The sequence below is a fragment of the Aquila chrysaetos genome, chromosome 11 (assembly GCF_900496995.4).
Source record: "Aquila chrysaetos chrysaetos chromosome 11, bAquChr1.4, whole genome shotgun sequence".
Classification (NCBI taxonomy): Eukaryota; Metazoa; Chordata; class Aves; order Accipitriformes; family Accipitridae; genus Aquila; species Aquila chrysaetos.
In genome coordinates this window covers 22,630,096-22,657,528 of record NC_044014.1, presented here as the reverse complement: position 1 = coordinate 22,657,528, position 27,433 = coordinate 22,630,096, and the positions used below count along the sequence as shown (strand labels likewise).

Below are 27,433 nucleotides of genomic sequence, written 5' to 3'. Positions count from 1 at the left end.
ACTTTTTGAAATTTAAATTCAGAAGTGCTGGGACTGAGCTCCTGCTGGGGAAAGTCCTGGAGCTCTGCTCCTGATGGCTTTTGGGAATGGATGGCAATGTTTCATTGTCTCTCACTCCCTTCCAAAGGCAGGTACCATTCTGCTCTGTTGGGCCACGTGGCTCTCATTATGTTATCAAACCTCACAAGAATGGGAACAGAACCGCAATGCCTGCTGCTATTTGAAAGACCCCTAAGCTTGAATTTTAGTAGGTATCACATACAGCCATCATCCCATCATGGGCTTTTCCTCGTTTGTACATCTATCTTTCCCTTGTGTGCTTCTCAATCCCTTTGCACTGTTTTGTTGTTCCAGATTCCTAACATATAATTATTCTGTGGGTTTTTGAGATGTTAAAGATACTATCTGATGGCTCAAAGGTGCAACATGGTCCTGGGCAGGATTTAATTAAAAATTAGTTACATGCCTGCGATCTCCTCTTTCAAAAAACTATAATGCTAAATTACAGCTGTTGTCAAAGTGCTTTGGGAAGACAATGAAGCACTGCCGTCCCCACTGCATGGATAAATCGTGGCTGGGAGAAATGGTTCACCCAAGGTCATGGGAAAAGTTGGTACTAGGGTCAGGAGGTGAATAAAAGTTCCTGGTACTCCATCTGTTCCATCATGTGCTCCCTTCCTACAGAAAGTGGGTTTTCCTCCAGCTTCTGTTTTCCTTTCTTCTGAATCTCCCTCTGATTTCTTGGTCAAGCCTCCAAGAGAAGAAACTGGCATTGAGCTGTGAGCTGAGGATTAGCGCAGTTTGCTCAGGTCTGGAGTGATTCAGGCCTTCTGTGATTCAGTCTAAGGACTAGTAGCTTCACCGTCCAGGAGACAGCCATGAAACACCACAGTCAGTGACACTGCTCCTCTGGCAGCACTCAGGGTTTTGCAGAACAGGAGCTGCACCTGGAACTTCCTCTGTAAACTGTGAACTAATGTAACTGTGAAAGAAAATGTGTGATGGGCCAGAACCAAAACTCTTAAGTCTCTGCATCTTACCCCACACACATTATGTTTCCCCTGGCAAGAGTGAGGACCTTCAGCCTAGATGAACCTTCCAGCATCCTTTCTGTGGTTTCCTTTGCAGATCTGGATCACTTGATCTGTAAAGGAGCTAAATGATAATAGGCTCCCAGGTCCTTTTGAAATCCAATGGAAGCTGGGCATCTCTCATCCTTCACTTAGTTTAAAAATCTCTAGCAGTGACATATAGTGGGCTTATCAGAGCAGGTTTCTTTCAAACACTTAATACCATTTTTTCAGTCATTAGTGTCTGATCTGTGCACTACTGGATCCCCCAGTAGTGTTAATATGATTGATTCAACTGCGGGTACAGGTGGAATTTCTGTTCAATGTGCTGGAGCACTTGGTAGGGTTTTTAGGCATGCAATGTTTTTGTGCATTACAGGACGTGGGAGAGTTATGCGGGGGCAAACAGAAGTCATAGTGCAATGGGTCTGTGACTCAGGTTGTTACAGACTCTTTAGAAAGATGTTTCTATGGACAGTCCTTGCCATAAAACACAGCACTCCCGAGGCTGCTCTGATTTACATTCAGATTTCCCCCTGCAACAGCCCAGTATCCCAAAGTTTCAAAGGAGGTAAATGCTAACCCCCTTTAACTTAGAGGTCCAATATAAAAGCTAATTCCTTATTTATCACAGTTAATTCTTTCAGGGGTGCCCGTCACTGTAATATCCTGCTTTGTCTTCCCCCATCTTCTATCCTTCCTTCTTTCCTTCTCTCCTTCTTCTTCCTCTTGCCCTTCTTTTCCCTCCTTTCTTCCCCTCAGTCCTCTATTTCCCTGCGCAAGCTTGCTGCCTCTTGATTAAAATGTTGACTTTAACTTGGAATTAACCTGATTAATGTAATTGAAAGTAAAAGTCCACTGCTCAGCACTTTGGGTGATGAGTGGAGATGGATTGAGAAAGAAAGCTTTCAGATTGAATACACTTCTCTCCTCTGGCTGTTAATTGCACCGTTTACTGGTACCTGACTCACTGACCGTCAGTGTTTAGTCCAGTTAATGATGATACACAGTCCATACTTTCCAGAGATAATTAAAAAACATTCCAGCAGACACTCTGCTGCAGAGAGCTTTCCTATCTGTCGCAGTCAGCAGGCCCCAGGGGTTAGGGGTTGTAGTATGTAGAGGCAAAGAAGGCTGTTCTCTGGGTGCAGAGTTGAGCTGGCCTTGGTTATGCAGGTGTTTTGAAGAGAAGAGGGACGGTAACTACTTCACGTGTTGGCTTTAGTGTGTCTGTCTCTTGACTGTACAATATTTGTGAGTGGGTGAGCAGGAAGGCTCTCTGGGATTGGGGGCCTATTTTTGTGCTTCCAAAGCACTTTGGCTAAGACATAGGATTTTTAAGTAGAGCTCTCTCCTCACAAAGTCATTTGAGCTCTTATCTATAAGGGTAACTCAGCACTGAGATCAGTGAGAATTAGGCATTTAAAGGCTTTGTGCATCTGGACATTGGTCTCTTGTGGCACACTTTTACATCTGCAGAATAGGAATGCTCAGACTTCCTTACAGATGGGGAACTCTCAAATGACTGTGGACAGAGATTTCGAGAAAATGCCTTGGCTGCCATATCCCAGAGACTTCCATACGCTGAAGTAGTAGTAGAAATTTTTTTTCTCCAAATGTAAGGATTCATTTAGAAGCAGACTGGTAAGGGATGTGGTGAGAACTCTTACACTGCTGAAAGAAGTATTCAGCCAAAACAGGCAATCTGTACCAATGCCAGCATCGGTTAATATATTTGCTAATGACCTGAAAAAGGAGTGAACAAAGGGAAGAGGAACTTGTAGGTGTGACAAGGGTAGGTATGCTGATCAAGATCAGGAAAGATGACAAAGAACTTGAGAGACCTGACAGCAGTGGATGAGTAGGTAACAGAAAGAATAGATTTACACATAGAAAGAATCCTGAAATCATCTCCTCTGCCCTCCTGAGTGAGGCACATGTTGTACAGATAACATTAAGAGAGTAAGAACTCACTCTTTCAGCTGGCAGTTTGTTCCAATAGCTAATCACTGTAAATTAAAACTGTGGGCTGTATTTTTCATCTGAATTTGTCTGTGTTCTAACTTCCAAGCCACTGGCTCTTGTTAAGCCTTTCTCTGCTAGATTGAAAAAGCCCTTTTATACCTTACATTTTCTCCCTGTTCAGATACTTCTGTGTTAGACTCAGTGCAAGATAATGCACACCAAAAGCTATGATTTGCATTTCTTATGTGCCTTATGCTGTCAACTCAGGGAAAAAAAGCTAGGTGTCACTGTGACCAGCTCAACAAACATAAGTACTCAGCGTGTCCTCATCCACCCTCTCTTATCCTGCTGCCATTTCCCTTTACACATGGGCTATGTGCAGTGACCTGACTGTGAGCAGTGTTGAAGCTCTGGGGAAGAGGATGAGATTTTAACGAGAGGAGTGGGGTTAGTGTTTATATTATGGTAGCAATGAAAGGGTCTCATGAGATCAGAGCCCTTGTCATGATAGGTTTTGTGTTTTGTTTGTTGTTTGGTTTTTTGTTTGTTTTTTTTTTTTTAAAAAAAAAAGGGCAAGCAGATTATATCCCAAAGGCTTTATAATCCAAATGGTCTGGAATTTGGGAAGACTGCATCCTCACACATGGGGAATCAAGGTCTGGATTTTGAACCCACAGAGGGGAGCAAAATGAAGACTGCAACCCTCATCTCTTGCCCCTTAGTCCAGCACTGGTATTGTAAAAGCCTCCTGCATCTTGGGTAACTTTTAAAATTGATATTGCTGTGCAGAAGAGTGAAACAGTGGGGTTTGGTTTGGGTTTTTTTCCTATACTGTCTCCTATTCCCAAGAGACTAGGAGTTTGCATGTAGATGTGGTGTATTTCTATATATTGAAATAAAACATAAGTAGTGATAATAGTAAATGTCAGGGACTACAAGGCTTTTTTCCTCTGAGCAGGTAACTCCTCTAGGGGATTTTCAAGCATTTAAATCTGCCCCATTCCAGACACAGTACTGGTCAGACATTTGGTCAGGATGCCTAACCAAAGCATCCAAAAATACTGAGTCCTACTTCTCTGTCTAAAGGCGTGGGTTGGGTTTTTTGTTTATTTGTTTGTTTAGGGGTGGTTTTTTTTGGCTTTAAGTAGAAACTTTGAAAATCTCTGGTAAATCCCAGCTTAAAAAAAAAAAAAAAAAGGCAAAACTTTGGAGTATGAATGAAGAGCTATGTCCTGGCCCTGTTTCACAGCCCTTCCCTTTTCATTTTTCACTTTCCATTCCTGTATCTGCTTTAGCCCTTGTTTCATGCTCTTTTCCATGGGTATCCCATCTTCTCTGACCCTTCTCTCTCTGCTTTGTATCACACTTGCTTGTACCCTTCCCCACCAGCCCCTAGGTCCTTTATTTTTGCCCATAGCCCCAGACTGTCTTTATCAGATTTACCCTCAAGGCCATCCCATGGAGTATAAGAGTGCTTTCATCTCCATTCAGCAGCAAAAAACCCCAAGACTCAGAAGAGCAAAGGGACATTGGTCTGGGCCACCTAGCAAGTCTTTAGTACAGCTTGGTCTGACCAGCCCCTAAACCGAGGAGTACTTAGTCACTTCAGAGCTGGGTAACCTTCCTCTAGATTTTCAGTGGGATTTTTTTCATTGAAAATTTTTCCCATCATACTAACAGTGCTAAGACGGGAAGAGGGACCATTTCCTCATGGTGGGCTGGTCCCTGCCCTTGGCTGACCTGTGCCTCAGAAAGTGGGACATAGATGCACCTGGGGTCATAACTAGGGCCCTTGAGACGTGGCCTGCTGGCCGCTGGGTGAGTTCCCAAGGGACATTGACCTGTCACAGTAGAGAGTGGCCCTGCTGTGGGTTGCCTTGGGCTTGACCTTGATGCTGCAGTGAGTCTTTGACAGTGCCTGAATGTGGCTGGTGGGTGAGGCTCGCCGAGGCAGAGCGCAGCGGGAGGTTGCTGCTGGGGGACCAATTGTGCTGGCACCTGCGAGGAGGCCAGGCTGGCTGTTTGTTGTTTGTTATTCCCTGCACACACACAGGGAGCCTCGTGCACTAAGTGACATCAAGGCTCATTATTTTCATCAGATGCCACATTTGTAACCTGTTACCAAGTAAATTGTGATAAAATAGACTGGAGCAGCCCAGAGTCAGACTCTCTGTGCTGAGATGGCTGCTGTGAGCATAGCAGGCAGGTACAGAGCCTTACAGGACTGCTGGCTCCAGCACTTTAAAGGACCAGGGAGCTCTCATGGATAGTAGAGTCTGGGTCAGAAGATGCTTATGACGCATCTTGTTGGCGGACACTGTGTGCCTGGGATGAGGGTGAACCGCATCCTTCCAATGGTCCCAGGAGGTCATTTACCCCCCTCCCTCTCCCTTTTGCTATTGGGCAAACTGAGACACAGAAAAGAGAAGTGACTCACCCAACGTCACGTAGTAGATCTACAGCTTCATCTCCTAGTTCTGCAACCTGTGCTGGGAGCCAAGAACGGGTCCCTCACAAGTTACAATCCAAATGGTAGGGTGAACAGCAGTGGACCTGCAGTTTTCACATTTTCTTTCCCCCATGTTGGAGTCCAGATGATGTGTGTGACTTGCAGTGGCAGTTGAAAGCACAGAAAAAAACCATCCCATTGCTGGGTTTTAGTTTTCTGCCTTTGAAGATTCTCAAAGTCTGCCTGGGACGTTGAGGTTTTTGGAGAGGAACTCCGTTTGATTCCATACTAGGTGGTACCAACTCTGTTCCAGTTGGTTTGTGCTTCCCTCCCAAGCCTCTCCCTGCCCCACAGATACAGACAAATATGTTTGCTCTACAACATATTGTGAAGCTGGACTAGATATTATCTTCAGTTTGTATGTGGAGAAACTGAGGCAATGAGAAGCTAAGAAATTTCTGCAAGGACTCCTTTGTGTCTTTGAGAGTTAGAAAGCTGAGAGCAGGGATCTCTCCAGAATGCTCTCCCCTGAGATTTCTAGTCTCTGTTTCTGACATACATGGAAGTAGCTGCTGTGGTTTTAAGGAACAAATGGGACCTTTAGTGGAGATCAGATCTTCCAGTGCTGTGCATATATGTAATTGAACTGCACCCCGTAACACACTTTATTTGGCTTCCAAATAAATATGTTTTTACAGGATTAATAGATGCTAAATAGCAAATATAAAGATGCTTCACATGTGAACAGTATATGTTACTGGTGGTGCTGCAGTGGAAAGTGCTGGAGGTGGTTATAATGATGGTTGTAAATACAGAGTTTCTTAGGAATTTTAATACATCAAAAAGTGTGCTGTGATCCAGAACAAGAATAGTTTTTGAGAAGTTTGACTAAACAGAATGAAGTCATTTTAAGAGCAATGTAAATATTTCACTTTGGCAAAATCAAGATGGTATGATTTTTAGAACCTTTCTGTATTCTGATCTTTTACAAATAGAAGAAAATATTGACGAGAAAATGTTTTCAATAAAACTACAAACATTTATCAGAAAATTGATAATATTAGCTTCCAGATTTTTAGTTTTAAAATACCTCTGACATAGTGAAATTATGAAATACTTTATTGATATGAAAGGTACACTGGGTGGGGGAGCATTGCATGAGCATTTTTTCTAACTTTAGCTATATGCATCTGAACTCTGGTTACCAGCTGACTAGCTCTTTACTGCAGCACTTCTTCAATGCTTACTAATCCCTTAGAAATAGAATAGAAGCTGTGCTCTACTCTCTGCCCCAAAGGTCTTACAATTTAAATTGGCAGTTCAGAAGAAATATCTCCCTATTTCAGGAACTGGAGCATAGCAAGATCAGTGATTTGCTCAAGGTGACAAGAAAAGTATAAAAAAACCCAGCACCAGCTCGTTCCACTGTTCCATTGTCCAAGTTACCCCTCATTTTGGGAGTACTCCATGATTTCTGAGCCGGCTCGCTTTACTGCCCCAACGGCTTGAGGTGGGGAGATGGCCAGTGGCTGGGGATGAGAGTGGCCAGCCAGCTCTGCTGAAGCTGTCACTGCTCTTTGCTGACAGTTGCTGTAATCCATGGTGCTTGCTTTTATGGTGCTAATGAATCTCTTTTAATTAATGAAACCTTCTACCGCACGTTCCTCCCCTTCCTTTCCTCTTTGCCTCTCTTCACCTTCCACAGCTGAAACCTACAGTCCTCCTTGAACAGGGGCTGATAAAATCTCCAGCCTTTAAACATCTCTGTGTACTCGTCTGTGGCAGTGCTGGTGGCTCCATCTGCTTTTCTCCTTTGGTGCGGTAGTAGCTTAATCTTCATGGCCTGTTATCTTTGAAGCACACTTGATTTCTCAAAAGAAAAACAGCTAAGCATTTTAGTACCCGCTGCTTTCCTTCATAGGCTCCTACATGTCATTGCTGTTTAATCATGGCCTGAGTTGGCAAACACTGCGTATGTAATGGTACTCCTTTGAACAGACTTATGGGCTTGATTGGGACAACACATTCAGATAATATTGCTTGCCAGTGTGTTTGCACTCCAGGACTGTTTATCTTCTTTAATTCCATCCCTTAACTCCTACTCATAACCTTTTCTCTCTTCTTCTTGGGGCACAGAGTCTAATTCTTGTCCTTGTGCTATGAAACTTGTCATTCTGTGATGGGTAAATGGAGGGCAGAAAAGAGGCTTGGGAACTGCAGGACTGGATGTACCCAACCTGTCCACCCCCACTCCAAGTTATCACTTCTGGTATTCCTGAAAAATCAAGGACCAGAGCCCTGCTGCACAAGCAATGCATATTACACAACAAAAATATAGTCCTGGTCCTGAAGGACATTCAGTTCATCTCAGGACAAAGAGACCATTTCTGGACTTGCCGACACACGTCACTGCTTGGCTGAAAGGTGATAGAAAATTCTAGCGAGCATAGCCATCAGCATTACTATGGGAAGTTTCCATACCTCTGCACATTCAACTGCTAATCACAGCATATTTTTTTCCCCTCTGAAAACCCTGCCAGATACGTTGTTCTCTTTGTTATGGTTTTTTCAGCAGTTTCTTTCCCTCTCTCAATATCTAAGTTTACAGTGCCTTTCCTCTAGCTCTAGTGGCTGATTTACATACAAAAGGGTGATCAGCTGTCGGAAGAAGAGCCTAGCGGATCAAATACTAAGTGACATTAAGTGGTATCTAAATGACATTACTTCGATTCTCTGCTGAGCCATGAGTTGCAGTGTGATCATGCACACAGTAATTAATTCCTATGCCTCAGCTCCCCAGCTGTAAAATGGGCATGGTTCTGAGTTCCTGGGAAGTCCTGTGTTAGTCTGAGGCCAAAGGGAGCAATGCCTGTGCAGAGCTGAGAAACTGTGGTGGTGGGATCCATTCAAACATGTCCTTAGAAAGCCACTAGAAAGGCAGTTACTGTGAGTGGGAGGAATTGTATTGTGTCTTGTGTGTATGACAGAGCCATGCTTTTACATGACATAAGAACTGCATAGGGACCCTCTAGTAACTTCTGCTTTTTTCTGTTCACCCCCATCCCTTTGGGTCAGAACATGCACACAGTTCACCAGAAGGTAGAACTGCAAACAGGCTCCTTAGCAAAGTGAAGGTCCGGCATACAAATCAATATAGGGAGATATATCGACATCAGAAAAACTTTCATGGCTTATATAGCAGTTTATAGTTTAGTCAGAGAAAGAGAGAGAAAAGCATACTTTAAAGAGTGGTCATAGGAAAGTGACTGTAAACAAAAAAAAAAGCTCTGTCTCGCTGAATGCATCTGCTCACACTCACTCTGATTCTCATTTTCCTTGTGATGGTGTAAATCCAGAATTGGTCTGTTAAAGTCAACATGAATAAATTCATTTTCATTGTATGTTCTCCATGTACATGACAATCTAGTCATTGGTGTAGCATCAAGTCACTGTTACACCAGAAACTGTAAATGCTCTATGAAAGGCATATACCTTGTAGCTTTAAAGGACCAGATTCTTTTCCTGGTTGGGCTGATGTAAATCACAGATGACCCTGGTCAGGTCAGGGTGAACCCTGACAGGCTGAATAAAGCCTGACTCCAGATGCAGAATTACCTGAAAAACGAAGGGAGCAACAGGGAGACCACAGAGGCTTAGTAAAAGCTCTTGTCGTCATCTTCTCTCATGGCTGCATACAGAAGGTCTACCCCAACTTTGACTCTGTCCCAACCCCAGAAATGGACCCCAAGTGTCCCTTGCAGTGACCTTTGCCTCTGGATCAGAGGCAATTTCAGCCAAGCAGTGATGTAGATGTACTGACCTTTTGTCCCCGAAGGGCAATCTCGTCCATCCTTGAAAGGAGACCTATGGAGCAGCGTGTGCTCTCATGTCCCACCATGCTTCTCAAATGGTAAATGAGTATCACACACTGAGAGAGAGGCTGTAGGGGCTGAGCGAGCTGTGGGGTCTCCATTGACACCAAACATGTCGCTGAGCTGCCAATACAATGAGAGCTGGGAGAGCTGCTGGCCTAGGATCAGATGTCAAGGAGAAGTGGCAGGAGGTGAGAAGTGCCAGGAATACTGCTTCCCACCTGGCTCTGGAAACAGTTTATGCCTGTGTCCGTCTGCACTCAGATCAAAGCCTTCCTGAATTATTCAGGTGTTCTTTGAAAACTCTCATCGTGCAGCAAGTGAAGGCAGCTTGGCTTTACCTGCTGGAAAACAAGCACTCATTGTAAGCTCCAGGGCCAAACCAAGGTTCCTCTGCTCACACAATGACAGTGGCTCCCGCCACATTTATGGCAGGAGTTCTCTCTTCTTGTTACACCAGGTTCTCACATGTAGGCCTCACATGTGTGGACCTTCAGTCCTTACAGGCTTCAGTAGGTACTTTGCATCTAATTGGGCCCATCCTTGCAGTCCTGCACTGATGCATTGACACTGCTTTCCTCAGTGTTCTGGGCACAGGGAAACAGATGCACTTAAGAACAACTACTGGGAAACCCACCTGGATGGTGTTGAGTGGTTCCAGCTGTATCAATGGGAAGAACATTTATTTCAGCCTAAAAGAATCAAATAAGATAGCACAAACTTGAGATTTCCAGGAGTCCGAGGGCAGCAGACGCTCTTTTGTGCCATGATGCTGCAACCACTTTGTTGAAGTGATGGGGCCCCAAACACTGACCCCCACACTCGGAGAGCAGCAGCACACAGCGGACGGTGCCACACAGCAGCTTAAAAGAAAAAAATGGCCTGAGAAGGGTAAGTGAGGCGGGGTCAGAGCTTTCTGCTGTCCTTTAAGCTACCAATAGCTTCCCCTTCTAGGGAGTGGGTCCAGCAATCCCCATGTTAGAAGAGCTGTTTTGGTGTGATGGGCAGATGCAGCTGTCTCACAAGGAGAGACTACGTACAGTCTTCATACTGCTTTCTGCACATTAAGCCCTCTGCATATCAAAGGCTGGGATTACTCAGTCCAGTGTTATCAACTGTGATGTCTTTGTAATATTTTAATTGTGTGTTTCCTTTCAAATGCCAGCGCCAGGAGACAAATTATTACATTAAAAAGTAACTTTCATTTTTAGAATAGCACTTTGCTAGCTTTGTGGCTAAGAAGGTGAAAGGATTAAAAAAAGAGAAGGAAACCCTCAATCATCTCCAACATTTTTTGTTTCTGAGATTTTAAGACTGTCTTCTGAGTTGTTGAACACTTGCAGCTAGCAGCCCCCATTACTAGAAAGTTAATCAGCCAAATCCCACTTTTCAACCTCTGCTGTTGACTAAGTTAACAGCCTACAGATTTACAGAGTCAGGCTGTTCTTCCAAGAAAAGGTATCAGCGCCAATAGTGCTTATGATAGTCCACATTGATCTCTTAGAATCACATGACATTTTTTCCTGCTTGTCAGCATTAGTTATATTGCAAGGCCTGTGTCCTTGATGTGCGTAGCTGTGGATGATGATGGTCTGTACCCACTGAAACCCCCCAGACCCCTCCTCATAAATCATTATCAGCTGCATCACAGAATAACTCCCCAATAGACAGTGAAGTGGTTTGACAATTTCACACTAGGAACTGATGACCTGTTGTGTTCTAGCTTAGGCGGGTAAGTTGCCACGTACTGCCAGGAGATGATGCTTTGAGAAAAATGCGTGCTTCAGAGAGGAAGGGATTATACAGAATGATGTCCACAGCAGAGCCGCAGTGCAGGGACCTGCTAACTGAGTTCTTTGGCCTGCAGAGTGAGCTCCTTGAAGACAAAGTACTGAACCAACTTGTAACTGCAGAATACAGGGTGCTCCTGTAATGAGGATGTCTCTTGGGGTAAGCAAACAGAAGCCCAAAATATCCCTTCATTCCACAGAGCAGGTTTTATCTTTATTGCCTATCTTTTTAGACACTAAAGGTGATCAGCATCTCCCTAAGAAAGTCTGTCCCAAGACAAAAGTAAATTTTCTGATCTGACTGTTATTAGGTCCTCCACTATCAAAACTATTTCGTATGTGTCTTCTCCTGTCATGCTTGCTCTGTGAAGGGGTGGTTTATTTCTGGCACGGAGTAGGAACATTTTAAAATATTTATTTATCTGTTGTTTTGGTTATTTATAGTATCACTACAATATCTGAGTGACCTCAGCATTACTTGTGGTTTCTAGGCATTCATGGTTCCTATTACAAAGAAGTTATAATCTAGTGAAAATTATGTTAATCGAATGTTCCATTCTGAATATTAGCTGTAACTTGAGAGAATTAGCTTGTAATATTGTCATGGTTTAACCCCAACCAGCAACTAAGCACCACTTCCACCCCACCCAGTGGGTTGGGAGAGAGAATCGGGAAAAATAAAAGTAAAACTCGTGGGTTGAGATAAAGACAGTTTAATAGGACAGAAAGGAAGAAAACAATAATAATAATAATAATCATAATATGGCAATACTACTACTAATAAAAGAATTGGAATATGCAAAACAAGTGATGCACAATGCAATGGCTCACCATTCGCCAACCAATGCCCAGTTAGTTCCTAGGCAGCGATCTGCACCCCCCAGGCCAACTCCCTCCAGTTTATATACTGGGCATGACTTCACATGGTATGGAATATCCCTTTGGCCAGTTTGGGTCAGCTGTCCTGGCTGTGTCCCCTCCTAACTTCTTGTGCCCCTCCAGTCTTCTTGCTGGCTGGGCATGAGAAGCTGAAAAATCCTTCACTTAGTATAAACATTACTCAGCAACAACTGAAAACATCAGTGTAATCCAAAACATAACACTATACCTGCTGCTAGAAAGAAAATTAACTTTATCCTAGCTGAAACCAGGACAAATATGATCCCCATTCTGAGTATCTGAATGATATGAGGTTTTTAAAGGGCAACGAACAATTGTATACCTAAGTTTCACTTTTTAAATTCATTGTTTTCCCCATCACTTTTCAGATGAAGCATAGGAATGAAATGAACAGAACTAGCAGGGATCTCTGGGGTTATCAAGCCTGGTTTTTTTCCATGGGGGAATGACTGGGTTTTTTTCTGACTAATACTATATTGTAAGGATTACAAAAAGTGAAGGGAGTGGTTACTATTTCTGCATGCGTGCTAACACTCACACTGCAGGCAGTTACCTAAGAGTCAGTGGTAAAGATTACTAGAGACTGTACATCCTACAGATCAGCTAAAACCATCTTTGCCTGTGTATATTAATCATTAGCTGAAATAAAAGATTGTCTTCCTCTTCTCATGTGAAACTAAGGAACAGAAAACATTTTTCATCTAAATTTCTCTATGAAATATTGGTTGCTAGCAAGAAATGAATGCTAAAAAATGCACTTAAAGCCTGATTGAGAAACGCTACTACAGTTGATCTTGGAAGGGATTTGTAAGGATCCCGTGTGACTTAAATAGTCTTTTGTCAACTGAGTTTCCTGATCAGGCTGTATCTTCCATAACACACTAAGATTTATCCATTACAGGCTAAGTACTAAGAGAGTGAAGCCATAAATAGAGATATAGATAAATACATAAATACAGATTGTCATTGGATCAGATGTTCACTTCCTGGCTTTTGTTGTTCAGGATATGCTCTTTAGAGATATTGTTGGGTCTTGAGGACAAAACAGGTATCCTCCTGGCTTGTGTAAAACATCTCTCTTTTAAGGAAACTGGCACAGTTATTCCAGTTTGTCAGCTGGCCCATGGTGCTAGAAGGTGGTTGTGGAGTTGTGATCTTGGAAGGTCACCTCTGGGATAGAGATGGGTGCAAGGGAGCAAACTAGGATATCCCTCCAAGGTGTCCTCCAAGCTTTGGAAGGATCCGACTGGTAGCTCCAAATCAGGAGGATACATTTTGTAGTTTGTGGCATTAAACTAAATCTAATGTACCATCTGATGTGCTGGAGGGTCTACCTGAACTGCTAGGTCTGTTCTCCCCTCTGTGTATCATGATAGGCAGGGCAAGGATTTCTTGCCTCTTTAAAGCTGACCATGGTGGGGTTAGGAGAGGTAAAGGCAACAGCTTTTTGCCAAGATAGAACTGCAGTGATTCACCAACTCAGACTTCTGCTGTAGTTCGTGTGTCCCTATTGTACTGATAAGCATGGAGGGACGGGTGTGTATTTAGAAGAAATGCACTTAAGCCCCATATTTGAAAACTTTGAAGTATAGCTCTGTGTCTCCAGGTATCAGAGTAAATAATGTGTGGACTGGAAGTGTTCTGACACTGCAGTTCTTCACTGGACGCTAGTAATCATGTGCGGAGGAAGAGATGTTTCTTCTTCAGGAGACCACTTGAATCAGCAGAATTGCTAGTGGGAGGCCTAAACTCTGCAGCACCAGTGCAATATCACCACTCCCAGGATTTCTTTGCATTCTTCAGCTTTTGTATGGAGGATGAAGTTTTGGTTCTACTGGCCCAATTGGAAAATGCACGTTATATTGGATTAAACCAGAATGCGTTCCATTGTTTTTCACCCAGACAAGAGAATGTGAAAAGCAGCCCACGCATCACTTGTAAATCTCTGCCATACGGTAGAGACATATTTGTGTCTCTTGTTTAAAGGTAGAGATATATCTCAGGGCCTGGCTTGATGTTTTCTGTGAGAGAAGTGAGTGTTTTTAAATCTTAAAGCCACAGCAGGGCAGAGAGGGGAACAGGGTAGTGGAGCACTGGGATGGACTGCTTAGGGAGGTTGTGTAACCTTCATCATTGTTCTTAAAAACAGGCTAGACAAAAAGGTTTAGAAGTACTTTAACAGTAATTGATCCTGCCTTGGCAGAGGCATGGTCTTGATGATCTCCTAAGGTCAACTCCAGCCTTATTTTCTGTGATTCTGTAAAAGGATAGAATAGTTATTATTTTTTTCTGTTACTACCATTCGAGAAGCACTTCTCAGAGATCAGAATCTGGCATTGCCGGGTGCTGTACTCGCATGCTGGAGAAAGATGGTCCTGCCCTCAGAGAGCTTACAAATATGAGTCAAGAAGCAACGGCTAGTATGGACAGCTGAGGGAATACAGTAAGGAGCAATGAGACGCTATTGATCAGCAGGATAGGCAGTACTCATAATACATCAGCAGCCTAACTGCTGTCAGATTTTTGCAGGCATCATGGCTAAGGAGAATTTGAAGGAGGATAATGAGGAAGCTTTGCAAATGAAATCTCCAGGCTCCCACCACCTCTGCTCCAGAGCTGGGCAGCAGCAGAATAATGGTTTGCCTCCCACTTCTGACTGTTCCTGTGTCCCTGCCCGCTGCTGCCCACTCTCACTGAGGGCACAGGCAGTGCTCTTGCAAACTTGCTTCTAGCCTGTACTGTGGCAGGATGGCAGGAGACAGAGCCAGGATAAGGCCTGGCCCTCTATCCCACATGCTGTGGGATCTCTTCCAGTGACAAGAAGTAAAGTTGATGAGTCTGTATCGAGACAGTGAAGTGACCCCCGTGCTGCTCCACATAATTAATAAATAAAGCACTGGGGGAGTTTTTGCCATGCCGGCTGCTATGACAGGGCTGTCTACGGTGCACTTAAGCATTAAATGACCAATTTCTGTCAGACTAACTTCCCAAGCCTCTCTCTCTCTCTCTCTCTCTCTCTCACTCACAAAGCTAGCTTCCTCGCTCCCTGCACTTGGAGTTTTTCAGCAACTGATGGCTCCTGGTTCATTTCTGTGGAATTAATTGGTCCCTGAATGAATTCTGTTGACAGGGCAATTTATCATGTGTTTGGGTTGACAGTGTTGGATACCGGTAAAGGGGGGGAGTGGTGTGTGAGTGGGATGAGGGGAGATGGACAGGGTGGGGGTGGGTGGGAGGATGAAGAGGAGGAGGAGGAGTAGAAGAAAGGGGAGGTGGAGGAGAAGATTGTTTAAAAAAATAAAGAGAGAAGGAAAATTCTTTTCCTCTTTGGCTCCTTCCAGTCCAACTCAGTGCAATGGATAATGCACCAAAGGGATGGGGAGAAGAAGAGGGGAGGAACAGAGTGCCACTTGTCTCATGACGGAGTCAGGATGCTGCTTTTCCACAATTTGCACCATGGACTGGGCGAGGGGGGGGAGTGGAGGGGCAAGGAAAAAAAAATCCAAAACAACAGTAAAAGCTAGTAGTTGTGTGGTGTCTCTGGGGTTCAGCCAGAAGCCTTCATATGTAATGGCCACATGTCTACTTCTCCCTCATACCAAAGTGGGAAGCTAGGGGCAAATCTGGTTAACCCCCAAAATGCTGATAACATGCCCAAATACTGTTTCAGTAGGACTGAGTGGTGTCCAGCATCACACAATGTGTTGGTACCTGCCATTATGTCTACTAGTCAGGGACATCCAAGAAGGAACCACACCTTACAAAACAAAATCAGTGATTTGGGTTCCCAGTTTCCCCTCAGTATGGGTCAGAATGGGGTGCCTGGTCCCATACGTGCCTTTGATGATCTCAAATTACATAATTTCACATTGTCCAAGACAGGGACAATGAGGGACTTCCCAACATAATTAAAATTACACTGTAATTACATTGTCATTAAAATGTCATGACTCTGGCGCATGGAATCAGTTTCTAGTCAGTGCAGTCTAGATGATCATTTTAGTCCCTCTGGCTTCACAGCTTCTGAATGCAGAAGTGTGGGTATGTGAGCACATGCATGTGCTACAGCATGGATAATGTTAAAACCAGCCTGTCCTGGTTTCAGCTGGGATAGAGTTAATTTTCTTCCTAGTAGCTGATACAGTGCTGTGTTTTGGATTTAGTGTGAGAATGATGTTGATAACATGCTGATGTTCTAGTTGTTGCTAAGTAGCGCTTATCCTAAGTCAAGGCTTTTTCAGTTTCCCATCCTCTGCCAGCAAGCAGGTGCACAAGGAGCTGGGAGGGAGCACAGCCAGCACAGCTGACCGAAACTACCCAAAGGGATATTCCATACCATAAAACGTCATGCTCAGTATATAAACTGGGGGGAGTTGGCTGGGAGGGGTGGATTGCTGCTCAAGAATCGGTCAGCGGGTGGTGAGCAATTGCATTGTGCATCACTTGTCTTTTCTTGGGCTTTATTTCTCTTTTTGTTATATTCCTTTTCATTACAATTATTATTATTATTCTGTTATTGTTGTGGTTATTAGTTTAGTTTAGATTAGTTATTAAACTGTTCTTATCTCAACCTATGAGTTTTACTTTTAGTTTTTTTCTGATTCTCCTCCCCATCCTACTGGGAGTGGGGAGGAATGAGCAAGCAGCTGCGTGGTGCTTAGTTGCTGGCTGGGGTTAAACCACAACACCAACCAAAGCCAGGAAGAAATTCCATTTGGATGAAACAAAAGTATTTGGATAAAGATTAAACAGATTTTAAAAATTATGTATTTTCTAGGAATGTTTGAGTGACCTGAAGAGGTGTACTAAAGACTTGATCAGAGGGAGGTATGTCTGCAAAATGTTGGTTGCATGTACATGCAGAGGATAGGCTCCGTTAGTGTCATCTTCACCTCTGTCTCCTCCCCCAGCCTTCCCTACACTGCAAGTGGGATGTTCCAAAATACTTAATGCTGAGATCAGTGGAAGAGTTACCAGTACTTTCTTGCTGATCTCACTGGGAGCAGCATTAAGTCAGAGCTCAGCATTTCTGAAATTGCCATCCGGAGCCTTTAGCTGCAGGCTAGTGGGAGCTGCCTTTGTTTCTCAGAGCACTGTGGCTCAGTTTACCAGCACTCAGTCATCATCTTTGTCTTGGGACCAAAGGTTTCATCAATCCATCTGACAAAACAAGGGTCCATGTCGTAAACAGCCTGGAGACAGAACTGAATTTGAGTGGCAAGCCCCAAACTGGGGTGGTGAAACTTGAGTGGTGTGGTGGTAAATGGTCTCTCTCTTATTTTGTTCAGTAAGATATAACACAAATGCAAATATAATTCTCATCTGGTAAAAATGTTGCAACTGAGCATCGAGGAGGCTGACTGCTTGTTTATGGTTGTCTTTACATTGTTGTTTTTACCCTGGATTAGGGCAAACCTCTAGCCTGCATCCCACCTGAGAACATCTGAGCATCAGATCTTCCAGAGTGCTAAAATGGAGCAGGTAGGGTTAGGAGATGTAGGAAGCAGGGAGCTGGCACAGTCAAACTGCAGAGGATTTAGGAGAAAGACTTTTTGTAGGGCCCCCAAGTTTCCTGCCACTTGGAAAGCCAGTTAAAGTTACTGCACTAAGAGCAAGTGTACAGGAAGACAGCCATGCAAAGGCATACTGGGTAGAGGGAAGATTTATTTTCAAACACTTTTCTTTTCCTTCTCTTGGTATGATCAATCCAAGGAAATGGTGCAGGCAGCTCCTTCTCAAGGCTTTTGTAACAGGTTTCCATTGTAATTACTCAGGTAAATAAACCTGAGATTCATCAATCGTGTAGGGGATCAAACCTAGAAATACTCCCATTAGAAACGAGCAGATCCAAAATAACAGTTGTGACTTGAGATAGTGGGTTTAAGGAGGAAACACGAGTGTAGCAATTTTTTATGTGGGATCCTAAAGTGTAAGTTGTTTGGGGTGAAGACCCGCTCTTTGTTGTAGTTTAAGACAACAAACAAAAATACATATAGTAACTAACATATACAAATTGACAATGGTGGTAATAATAACTGAGCAGTGATTTTTCTGCATAGAAGTCATGCAAACAGACAGAGCTTAATCAGAAAACTTGGGAGATGTATGTGGTGCTTGAAAAGGACCAGTCTGAACTGGGGGTATCTGTGAAGGGAGAACCTGTTTGGTTAGAATCCCACAGAACAGAAACCTTGTTGATTGCTAGTGAGAAGGTGCTTGTATAAAGGGTTTTTTTTTCCCTCATTAAAAACAAGATTAGTAGTATTACAGTTCATAAATATGAACCAAAAGGAAGAACATACAGTTTGGTAGCAAAGGCTCTGCAGCATAGTATACAAAGATCTGACAAGCTCCAGCAGCTATAAGTTGATAGCAGGTAAATTCAACTAGAAATAATGTGCATATTTCCAACAGTGCAGGTAATCACCTGTCAAAATATTTTAGCTAGGGTTCACTGTATTTTCCAGCACTCCAACCTTTATACTTGGTAGCAAATGTTCCTCAGAAACAGATTGCCCTAGCTCAACCCCAGCTATTGGACCCACAGCAGGAATTAATTCAAAGCAGCCCTATGGTATCTCATATCAGAGGCCAGACAAGATGATCACAGTGCACTAGGAGTCTCCTCTGGGGTAGCTGTGGCAATGAACTTGAAAACAGCTATCTTAAAAGTCAATGCCTGATTCCAGTTTCACTTACACACTGTTTACATGAGTGTAACTCTTCTGACTTCAGAATTCTGAATGACAGTGGTGGATATAGAAGGCAAATCAGGAATGATCAAATGAGGAAAATGGTTATGATCAGGCTGTCCTGAGCCAGTCAGGTGAACATGACATAGGACACGCTAATGGAGTAAATGGGCATACATTCACTTATGTCACTGAACCTTTGGGACAGAAACACAAACATTTTTATTAAAAAATTATCCCTAAAAATTGAAAAGGGAGAGTAAAACCTGAAACAATACAAATCCTTCTGTATTGTGAAATGGAGATGAAAAAACTCCTGTGGTTGAAAAGGCAATGAACTGAAGTCTGCATAAAATAGTGGAGTCAAAATGGACCAAAATAAGCTCCAAGCAGGTTGCATTTAGAACTAAACAGGATACAATAGGTAGCTAGCTAAGATGGCAAGACAGATGACTTAAAAGTTATTCACTATGCAGCTCCTTCAGCAGTGGCTATGATTAGAAATGTAGACCAGAGTTGCAGGCTGAGTGTCCTCACTTTTAATGCTAAATCTGTGGATTTAAGAGTATAGGATTTGTAAGACTGGGCCAGGCTCATGTTTTGTCTGGTCTACCATCTCTAGCAGTAGTCACAACAGATTCTTAAGAGGAAGGCAGAAGAACTGTGCAATGGGCGGACATAGGAAGCATCTGCATTTTGTGGGGAGCTCAAGTAATCTGCAGGTTGGCTTAATCCCAGAAATGTTCCTATCTTTCCAGAATGCTTGTTGAATGCTTGTAACTCTGGATATTTAGGTTTTTTTAATCTATAAAACTGTCCAGTCTTTTCCGGAATCTTGGTAACTTCCTGTGGTTACAAATTCAGTTGGTCAAAATACAGACTGTTGGGGAAAAATTTTAATCAGCTTTGAATTTGCAGCTTTGTAATCTAATCAAGTGTCATCTTTTTCTTGTGTTCTTGTGACCTGCAGGGTGTCGTTCTGCTAAGGAAGCCTCTGGCTTGCCTTCCGGGTGGTGTTCAGGAACCATTTTGATGAATTCCAATTAAGAGTCTTCCTGACACCAGGAGATGCAGAGGTCAAAGAATGCCCTGTGCAGCACAGCAACAGACCACATGGAGCACAGATAAAGGTAAGAAAATGGCATAATTGTAAAACATAAAAAACCAGGACAGAAAATTCCTGAACACATGAAAAAGATTTGAATTTGGAAGCATCTTTGAGTGAATAGTTCAGCCAAGATTTCTGCCTGGAGCCCAGAAGAACTTAATAAAGATTCTTGTATACTTAGTGGAGAAAATAACAGTGATGATAGATAATGCTTTGCCTTGTTATGTAGTGATTAATCTGCAATGGAAGTTTACAGAAAGTTGTAGACGGTCTGATCAGAAACAAGAGCTTTTTGTAGTCATGTGAGACCTGTAAGGAAGAATTATTGTGGTCACTTGAAGATAACAGATCCCTGAGTGCCTTCTGTGTGCTTGTGATTCCAGTTGAAGCTGTGGGAAGTCTGTTGCTCCTAAAGATCCTAACAGAGGTGTTCCAAGATACAACACCAGTGCCTGATCTTGGGAGAGAAGCAGGACACCTCAATATGTTGCTAGAAATGGCACTAGTCTGCATAGTAATTTGTCTTTAACCAACTCTATCTATGGCTGGTAAAAGGAAATTCAGGGGACTAACCTCCCAGCCAAGTGGCTATTCAGTCATAAGCAGAACTGACAGATTCTCGCTGACATTTGTAGAGTCGATCTTCGTCTTTAGCATGGCACAAGTAACTTGTCACACCAATATTGTAGCATTAACTGAGCTAGATAGGAGCTCTCCAATGAGTCTGAGGGACTTAACCTCAATGCAGATAAACATCTGTCTGGCTGTAGGACTGCAAAAAGGTAGTGACCTTGGACAGAAAGGTAAAATCTCAGTGTTCGAGTTGAGGACCATAACTGCATAAACAAGTTGCTTGCTATCAGTACCGTGTATTTTCAAACACTGGAGTCACACTGGAATTCACAGCAGAAACTACTGTGAGTAGTAGTCTACTGCATTGGCAGCTCAGAGAGTAGCATGAAGTAGCTCTTTCGCACCATGTTTATTCAAGGGACATGAAATCCTCCATGGAGGAGGTATGGGTCATGTTCACAAAATGGTGATAAGTAGTGCTTTTGTTTTCAGACTGTTTCCATCTCTCCTCCTAATGACCATTTTCTTCTCTCTTTAGCCTCTTCATTCTGGACTGTATCTTAGGTGACTTGTTCAGCATTTGAATAAGAGATGGCTGAGAAAAGCTCACTTGGGGGGAAAAAGTATAATACAATGGGGATAGATGGCAGAAACAATAGTTGTTATTATTTTGGCCCTGCTAACCGAAACTAGAATCCTGCTTTTTTTTTTTTTCAAGGTTGATCAGTTTAGGAGCAAGCCATGTTAGACAGACCACTGGCTAGTTTTGGGTGCCTAGGCAGAAACAGTGTCATGAAAAACAATCTCCATCTTTGCTAAGCAAACCAGATTATCAGTGGCTTACAGATCCACCACACTTTTGTCACTTTGACATTGGATTAATGGGACAAAGTGAGAGGACCTGCAATCACAACACTTATGTCTGAGAAGAAGGAGCATAAGGAAGTTTGCAGCTGTATCATTTTTGTCAGTATATATCTCCTCTGTTAGCAGCATGGGGAATTTCAAACTGAGAAGTGACTGTTTAGGCAAATTAAGAGCGTGAGAACCCTTCTGCTGTTCTGGAGCATAAACCAAACTCAGTAGTGAGATTCCAGCTGCCTTTTGAGGCTTTTGGTTGGCCATTTAATGTGGGCTCTGATGCTTACTGCTATAGTACACAGATATGTATTGCATAAAAACCACCCATGCAGTTCTGTGTGTATGTAACCAAATCATCCAGGATCGACTTCTCTGTATTCTGAGTGGCTGTGCAAGGGAAGAGATGCATCAAAGCTATTGCTTCTCCTGTATTAAAGCCCTTGTATTTCAGAGATGACACAAATCTAGTACCTTTGCTGATGCTCACTCAAAAGGAAGGGCTCCAAAAAGCCTTGCCTCCTTTCCTCCCAGTCACCTTTGAATGGAACACAAAAATGATGAAGCCCGGCCCTGTAATATAACCATATAAGCATCTGCCTTCCCCTGCCACACCCTAACCACAGGTCCCAAATATTCTGGTGTCTCGCCCTTTTCTGAGAGAACAGGTGATGTCTGTGCTCAGTCTCGGTTTGTGAAGGCAAACAAGTCTCAGAGCAAATAAAAATGTAATTGGTTTTTTTTGCTTTTGCTGTATCAGCCAAGCAAAATACATACGAAGAGGTAAAACACATGAATAAACAAACAATAATGGGTCAAAATAGGCAATCCATACCCAAAGAGAAAACTGGAAAGACACACAGGACAACATTGGAGGTATCGATAAAGACTGTGCCAGGTTTCCAGAATCAAAGACTCTTCTGAGTTCCCTTTAGTTTTGTTTCCAATCTCTCTCCCCTCCTTTTGGTGGGAACTTCTCATGTGGCACCTTGACCCAGAGCAGGATTTTCTGGGGAGTCAGTAAGGGCAGAGAAGTTGCCTCCAAGGAGAAGAAATGTTCAACATCACCAGGATGTTTCCCAAGAATGGTACTTCATGGCCTTCCCCCCCCCCCCCCCCCCGCAAATATTTTGCTGTTTACAGTTTATTTTGTGGTAGCTCTTTGAGACCTCTGGTGTGGGCCAGAAGCCCGCTATGTGACCTGCTGTGCAAACACAAAGCAGTAAGAGAATTCCTGCTACAGGCAGGAATAACCTTAATCTAGTGAGAGTGATCACCTGACATAGACAGAAGGGGAAGAACAATGAAATAGTTGGAGTAGAGGGTATAATTTAAGTCCCTTCTGATTTACAGGAAAACTTAAAAAGAAGTTGGATGGTGAATATGTATCCTAGCTGGTAGAAGAACAGGAGAAGTTTTTTCCTAATGAACTTAGAGAAGAGAATTTTCGAAGCAGGACAAGTTAAAAAGAAATTCATTAATTAAAGCTCAGGTCTGATTAGACATAGAAAAAATGATGGCTAGATTTTCAGGGATCTTTAGCAATTGCTGTTACAAAAATTTTCAAAAAAGCTCAGTGTGTAATATACAGCTGAGTGTCCCAAACACTCCTCGAAGTCTTCTAGTAAAAATACTGAGCTGTACATATTTACATGTCTAGCTCACATTTGGACTCTGTTGAGGAGCTGGTCACAACTGTGGAAACTGAGCATTTGCAATATTCTGACAAAGGTGAAACCGAATAACAAAAGATTATACAGTTCAGAATACTGCCCAGTTTCTTATGGTAACTGGCCAGTGAATTCTCAGAGTAGAGTACTGAGATGGGAATAAATCATGGAAGGAAATCTCACTCCACTCCTGAGTGCATCTGCAACAAGCACAGATGCTCATGAACTGGGAAAGTGTTGGGCTGCCAGTGATTTGGGAAAGTTGTGGTGTTTGGTTAGATCTCTGAATATAGGTTACATTTTAGAGAGCTGCTTTTGGGAATCTTGGCCAATCGTCTCCCTGTATTAGTAGCTTTATGGCCGTTCTTTGGGCTATTGGTATGCTTCTGTGAGCTATCTGTTAGCACTTTCTTTCTACTATGTAACATCCTAAAGTTTCTCTTCTATTTTGTCACAGTATTTTCCAACTCATTTGCTTAGACATTCTTTACATTATGTGTATATATTCCCCTGCCAGAAAAGGATGCAGCAGGTAGAAAACCTGTGTTGAAGATTCATTCTCTTCTTTCATTTACTTTCTCAAGAATCTGGCAAACCTTTCAAAGTATGTCAGTGAGGTGTGTCTGAGCAGCCGTCTCTTGTCTCTTCCCAGAAGGTGATTGCTTCCCAGAATCCTTCTGCTAGGGCTAGCTGGTGGTGGACCCCTTTGCTTTTATTCATACCTGCATAAAGGGCAGGAGGATCCAGCGTGTTGGCATGGCTGTTGAAATTTGTGTGTCATTCCCTTTCTGTCAATGATCAGGTGAGCAGTATTGAATGACTCACTTCTGCTCTTTATTTTGTCTGATGATAAGTAGGTTGGTCAGGACAGGAATGATGTCTTACTTTGTACAATACATAACGCACAGAGTCGTCGTCTTGATATCTCCAGGTGATATTGTAATATGGTTCATTATCACAATACATAGGGACTGTAATGTTTCTTTCTGTGACTGTAGCCTGTGGCTATGCTATTTTGTGAACTCATTCAGTACCCCTTAAGCTGCTTGCTATAAGCAATCTTTCAGCAGTCTTTTCAAGACCCCAAACAATGATGTACAGATTGTATTTTTGACCTTATATGTGTAGCCCAGCAAACGTGTATATGAATGCTAACTAGCATCATCTGGTCAATGTTTTACCAGATTCATCTCTCACATGAAAATCAGTACTTTGTATGCCCAGTTTGCCAAGTCTCAAACACTCAGTAAGCAAGAATTGCTTTCCTCCACCTGCAAGAATAATGCCATGAGCTTAAATGTCATAAAAAGCTTTTTTGCTGTTTTTAAGCTCTTTGTCTTGTCTTTTTGAGCCTGTAATTGAAACTGGATGGTAGCACCAAATGAACTCACAACTGGTTTAGGAAGGCTGAGATTTTCATCTCATATCATATATCCTGTAACTGGAGCAAAAGCACAAAACTCTCAGGAGACTTGTGAGGCAACTGTGAGAATTAGTCATGTACCATATTCTGGTTTTGAGAGAACTGGCTGGCTACTGCACTGCCAAGAGAATTACATTGATACCTGCAAACAGTGTAAGTGACATATGATGGCAGAGCTGTTCTGAGCAAAACAAGGTAGAAAGAGAAAAAACAGGTGCCTGAGATGAGGTTTGTGATGGGGTGCTTAAGAGGCAACATAAATCCATCATCAAGCAGCAGCTCTGTGGAAGAACAAGTTTCTTGAATGGTTCAGTGGCAACCTAATGCAAATTACTACGCTTTGAAAAATTAGGTTAAAATCTCTTTTTGAATTCAAAAGAAACAAATAATAAAAATTTGGCATCCTTCTTTGGGGTAGACAGCAGAGTTCAGAATTTTCTAGTGAAAGCTGGACGAGTTAAGACATCCCCTGAAGTCTGATCTCTCTGGGGATCATTCTCACAGGCATCATCAGCTCCTAAGTGCCCCATCTCCTCTCAAGCACCACGGTGGGCGCTATTGCTCTTCACTGCCATTTTTCTTCCTCTTTTTTGCCTTTATAAAAAATGCTTCCCTTGATATGCAAGGCCTCGTTCAAAGAGTCTGTGATTCCTTCCTTTCCTAGCAGAGAGGTAGAAATACCCTCTCTACGTCTCCTCAGTGGGTGACCAGATAGGCAGGGTGCACAGAGCAGCCTTGGAAAGGGGTTTGGTATATGTCCTCTCTCTCCTCTGAGGTATCGTGGCTGAGTCCCCAGAGCCCAAGGGATGTAGCATGTCACATTTACTACTCCTGCTACATCCTTTTAGCCACCAGAAAACCTGCATAGTTTAAGAAATCAAAGCTTTCACTTAAGATGTGAAAAAAACATGTCCAGAACAAAAGGTGATGCCAGTTCCTTGTCTCTCACCAGAGCCGTGAGGAAAAAGCCAAGCTGCAGATTGTATTGAAAGTGAGGAGGGTAAACTCCCCCTTCATCCTTTCCCATCCCAGCCCCAACCCAGCCCCCAATAAGGCTTCATCTCTCTGTGAATGGAGTCCCTCTGAGCAGGATGCTGAGCCAGAGGAGTGACAGGTGCCTCCTGATATGCCTAAATGAGAAGAACCAATCGGAGGAGCCTGCCCAGCTTTTGTTGTCATCTGGCTTTGCTCACGAAAGATGAGTTTGATTGACAGATGCATCAAGGTTCACAGTTTATTGGTTTTTGCAAAAGAGCCAGATCTGCCAATTTAGACAGGGGAGTGACACAAAACTTTCCATCTAAATGGACTAATTTTACCACAGGGAATTCCCAGGCAGAGCGCTCCAAGGCAGGCGCAGTCCTGTTTTATTTTTTAACAAGGACTGAATGACAAATATAAACGACAGTTCTAGGCTGACGGAACATCAGCATTTGACACTTCACAGGGGAGCGGTGAAATAAACAATAGGCAGAGAAATTGAATTAGAATCAGATGAGAGTCAGCTAGAGAGGGAGAGGAGGGCCTGATTCTCTACCAAATCATTTATAAAAGAGCAAACTGAATACTAAGTAGATATAACACGCTCACATCCTGGTTTATTAGCAAATTTAACCTACTAGTGTATTACACTTGTGTGACATAAATGGATCGCTGGACAAAGGTGGGTGGTAGGGGAGACCAATGCACAGGCAGTGGGAGAGTATGAGGGGTTTCTGTTCGTGATGGTGCGAACCTCTTGTGATAATCTTATCCTGTGGTACTAATAGAGTCTACAAAGTCAGCAAAAAGTATGACGAGTTTGTTTAATTTCTCTCCTGTTCCCTCTGGCACGTTGCCTGCAGAGTTCTGTCCAGTCTTCCTGTATTATGGCACTTCCTAACTTTGGGTACCCAGCTTTGCAGCCTTGGCTCAATTCTTTTACTGCTTTTTTTTTTATCTAGGACTTTTCAATTTAAAACAGGCAACCCATGATATTTAAGGAGAATGATTCTGTGCAAAGTCTATCTGGGACTTCTGAGTGTGGACCATGTCTGCTTGAGATAAAAGGTTGTCTCAGCTGATAGCATTAGCAAGCTATTATCCTATTTCTACTCAGCTTTAACAGGGGGATAGGATATATAAACTTTCCCGATGGGTTAGACAGCTAACTGTTAGCTAGACATTGCTTGGTAGAAATTTGGATACCTGGATTTTATGTCATGTTCTGAGATTTCAAGCGTATCTAGAGAAGTGACTTTCAATCTTTTTCAATTAGCAAACAGTAAAAACAAAAAACAATCAGTAGAAGAATAGCTGCCAGTATAATGCATCTAGGTCCATAAGCTCACTTTTCCCAGTTACATTAAAAGCAGTTTCTTTAAAAATAAACTAGAAAATCTAAAAACATAAGTCAAAAACTACTGATCTTGATGTTAGAGAAAGGGGCATGAAAATAAGGGGCTTTGGATTGATTTGCTTCTTAATGATGATTTGACTTCCATATATGAGTCTGAAAAGTGCATATGTGGAAGCTGCCTCATTAGCTAGGCACTACAACTAACCATTGCTGGTGTATTAAGGAGGTGCCAAATGCAGGTCTGTAGTTAAAACTGTGTTCTGATGGAGGCTGACATGGAGGAAAAATGCTTCTTTCTTCTGTACACAGAGGTACTATATCTGTGTGAAATTTCACACTGTTAGTCTTATACCCTTTGGGTTTTCTGTGTAGGTTTTGTTTGTCTTCCTTTCACAAGTGTTCAACAGGGTGTGTTTGAAATTGGTCTCAGGCTGAAAGTCATTATGTTTGTAATATTTCATTGTCGGTGTGTCTCTCTCAAACAGAATGGTTCGTCTCCTTTTGAACAGGCACAGGAGCAAAGCCAGTGTAATTCTGATGCAAATGATATGTTTTGAAAGGAGACAATTTAGAAATGAAGCGATTTTTGTTATGTTTCATAACAGAAAGCTTATCCTTCAGCAAAGACTAGTGTGTAGTTCTCAGTGAAACCACGGCCGTGTGTTGCATTGTGTCAAGACAGTCCCTTACAGTTTTTCTCCCCGGGGACGGAAGCCACAGGCGGT

At 42.8% G+C, this 27,433-nt stretch overlaps 1 long non-coding RNA gene across 1 annotated transcript in view; it reads left to right on the top strand.

Moving 5' to 3' along the window:
- The window catches only part of LOC115348027, a 96,442-nt gene extending 76,095 nt beyond the window's left edge, over positions 1 to 20,347 (top strand). Inside the window, exons 2-3 of the long non-coding RNA XR_003925713.1 lie at positions 19,709 to 19,868; positions 20,230 to 20,347. This is a non-coding gene — a long non-coding RNA (uncharacterized LOC115348027). The remainder of the gene's footprint in view (positions 1 to 19,708; positions 19,869 to 20,229) is intronic.
- Positions 20,348 to 27,433: the final 7,086 nt, after the last annotated feature.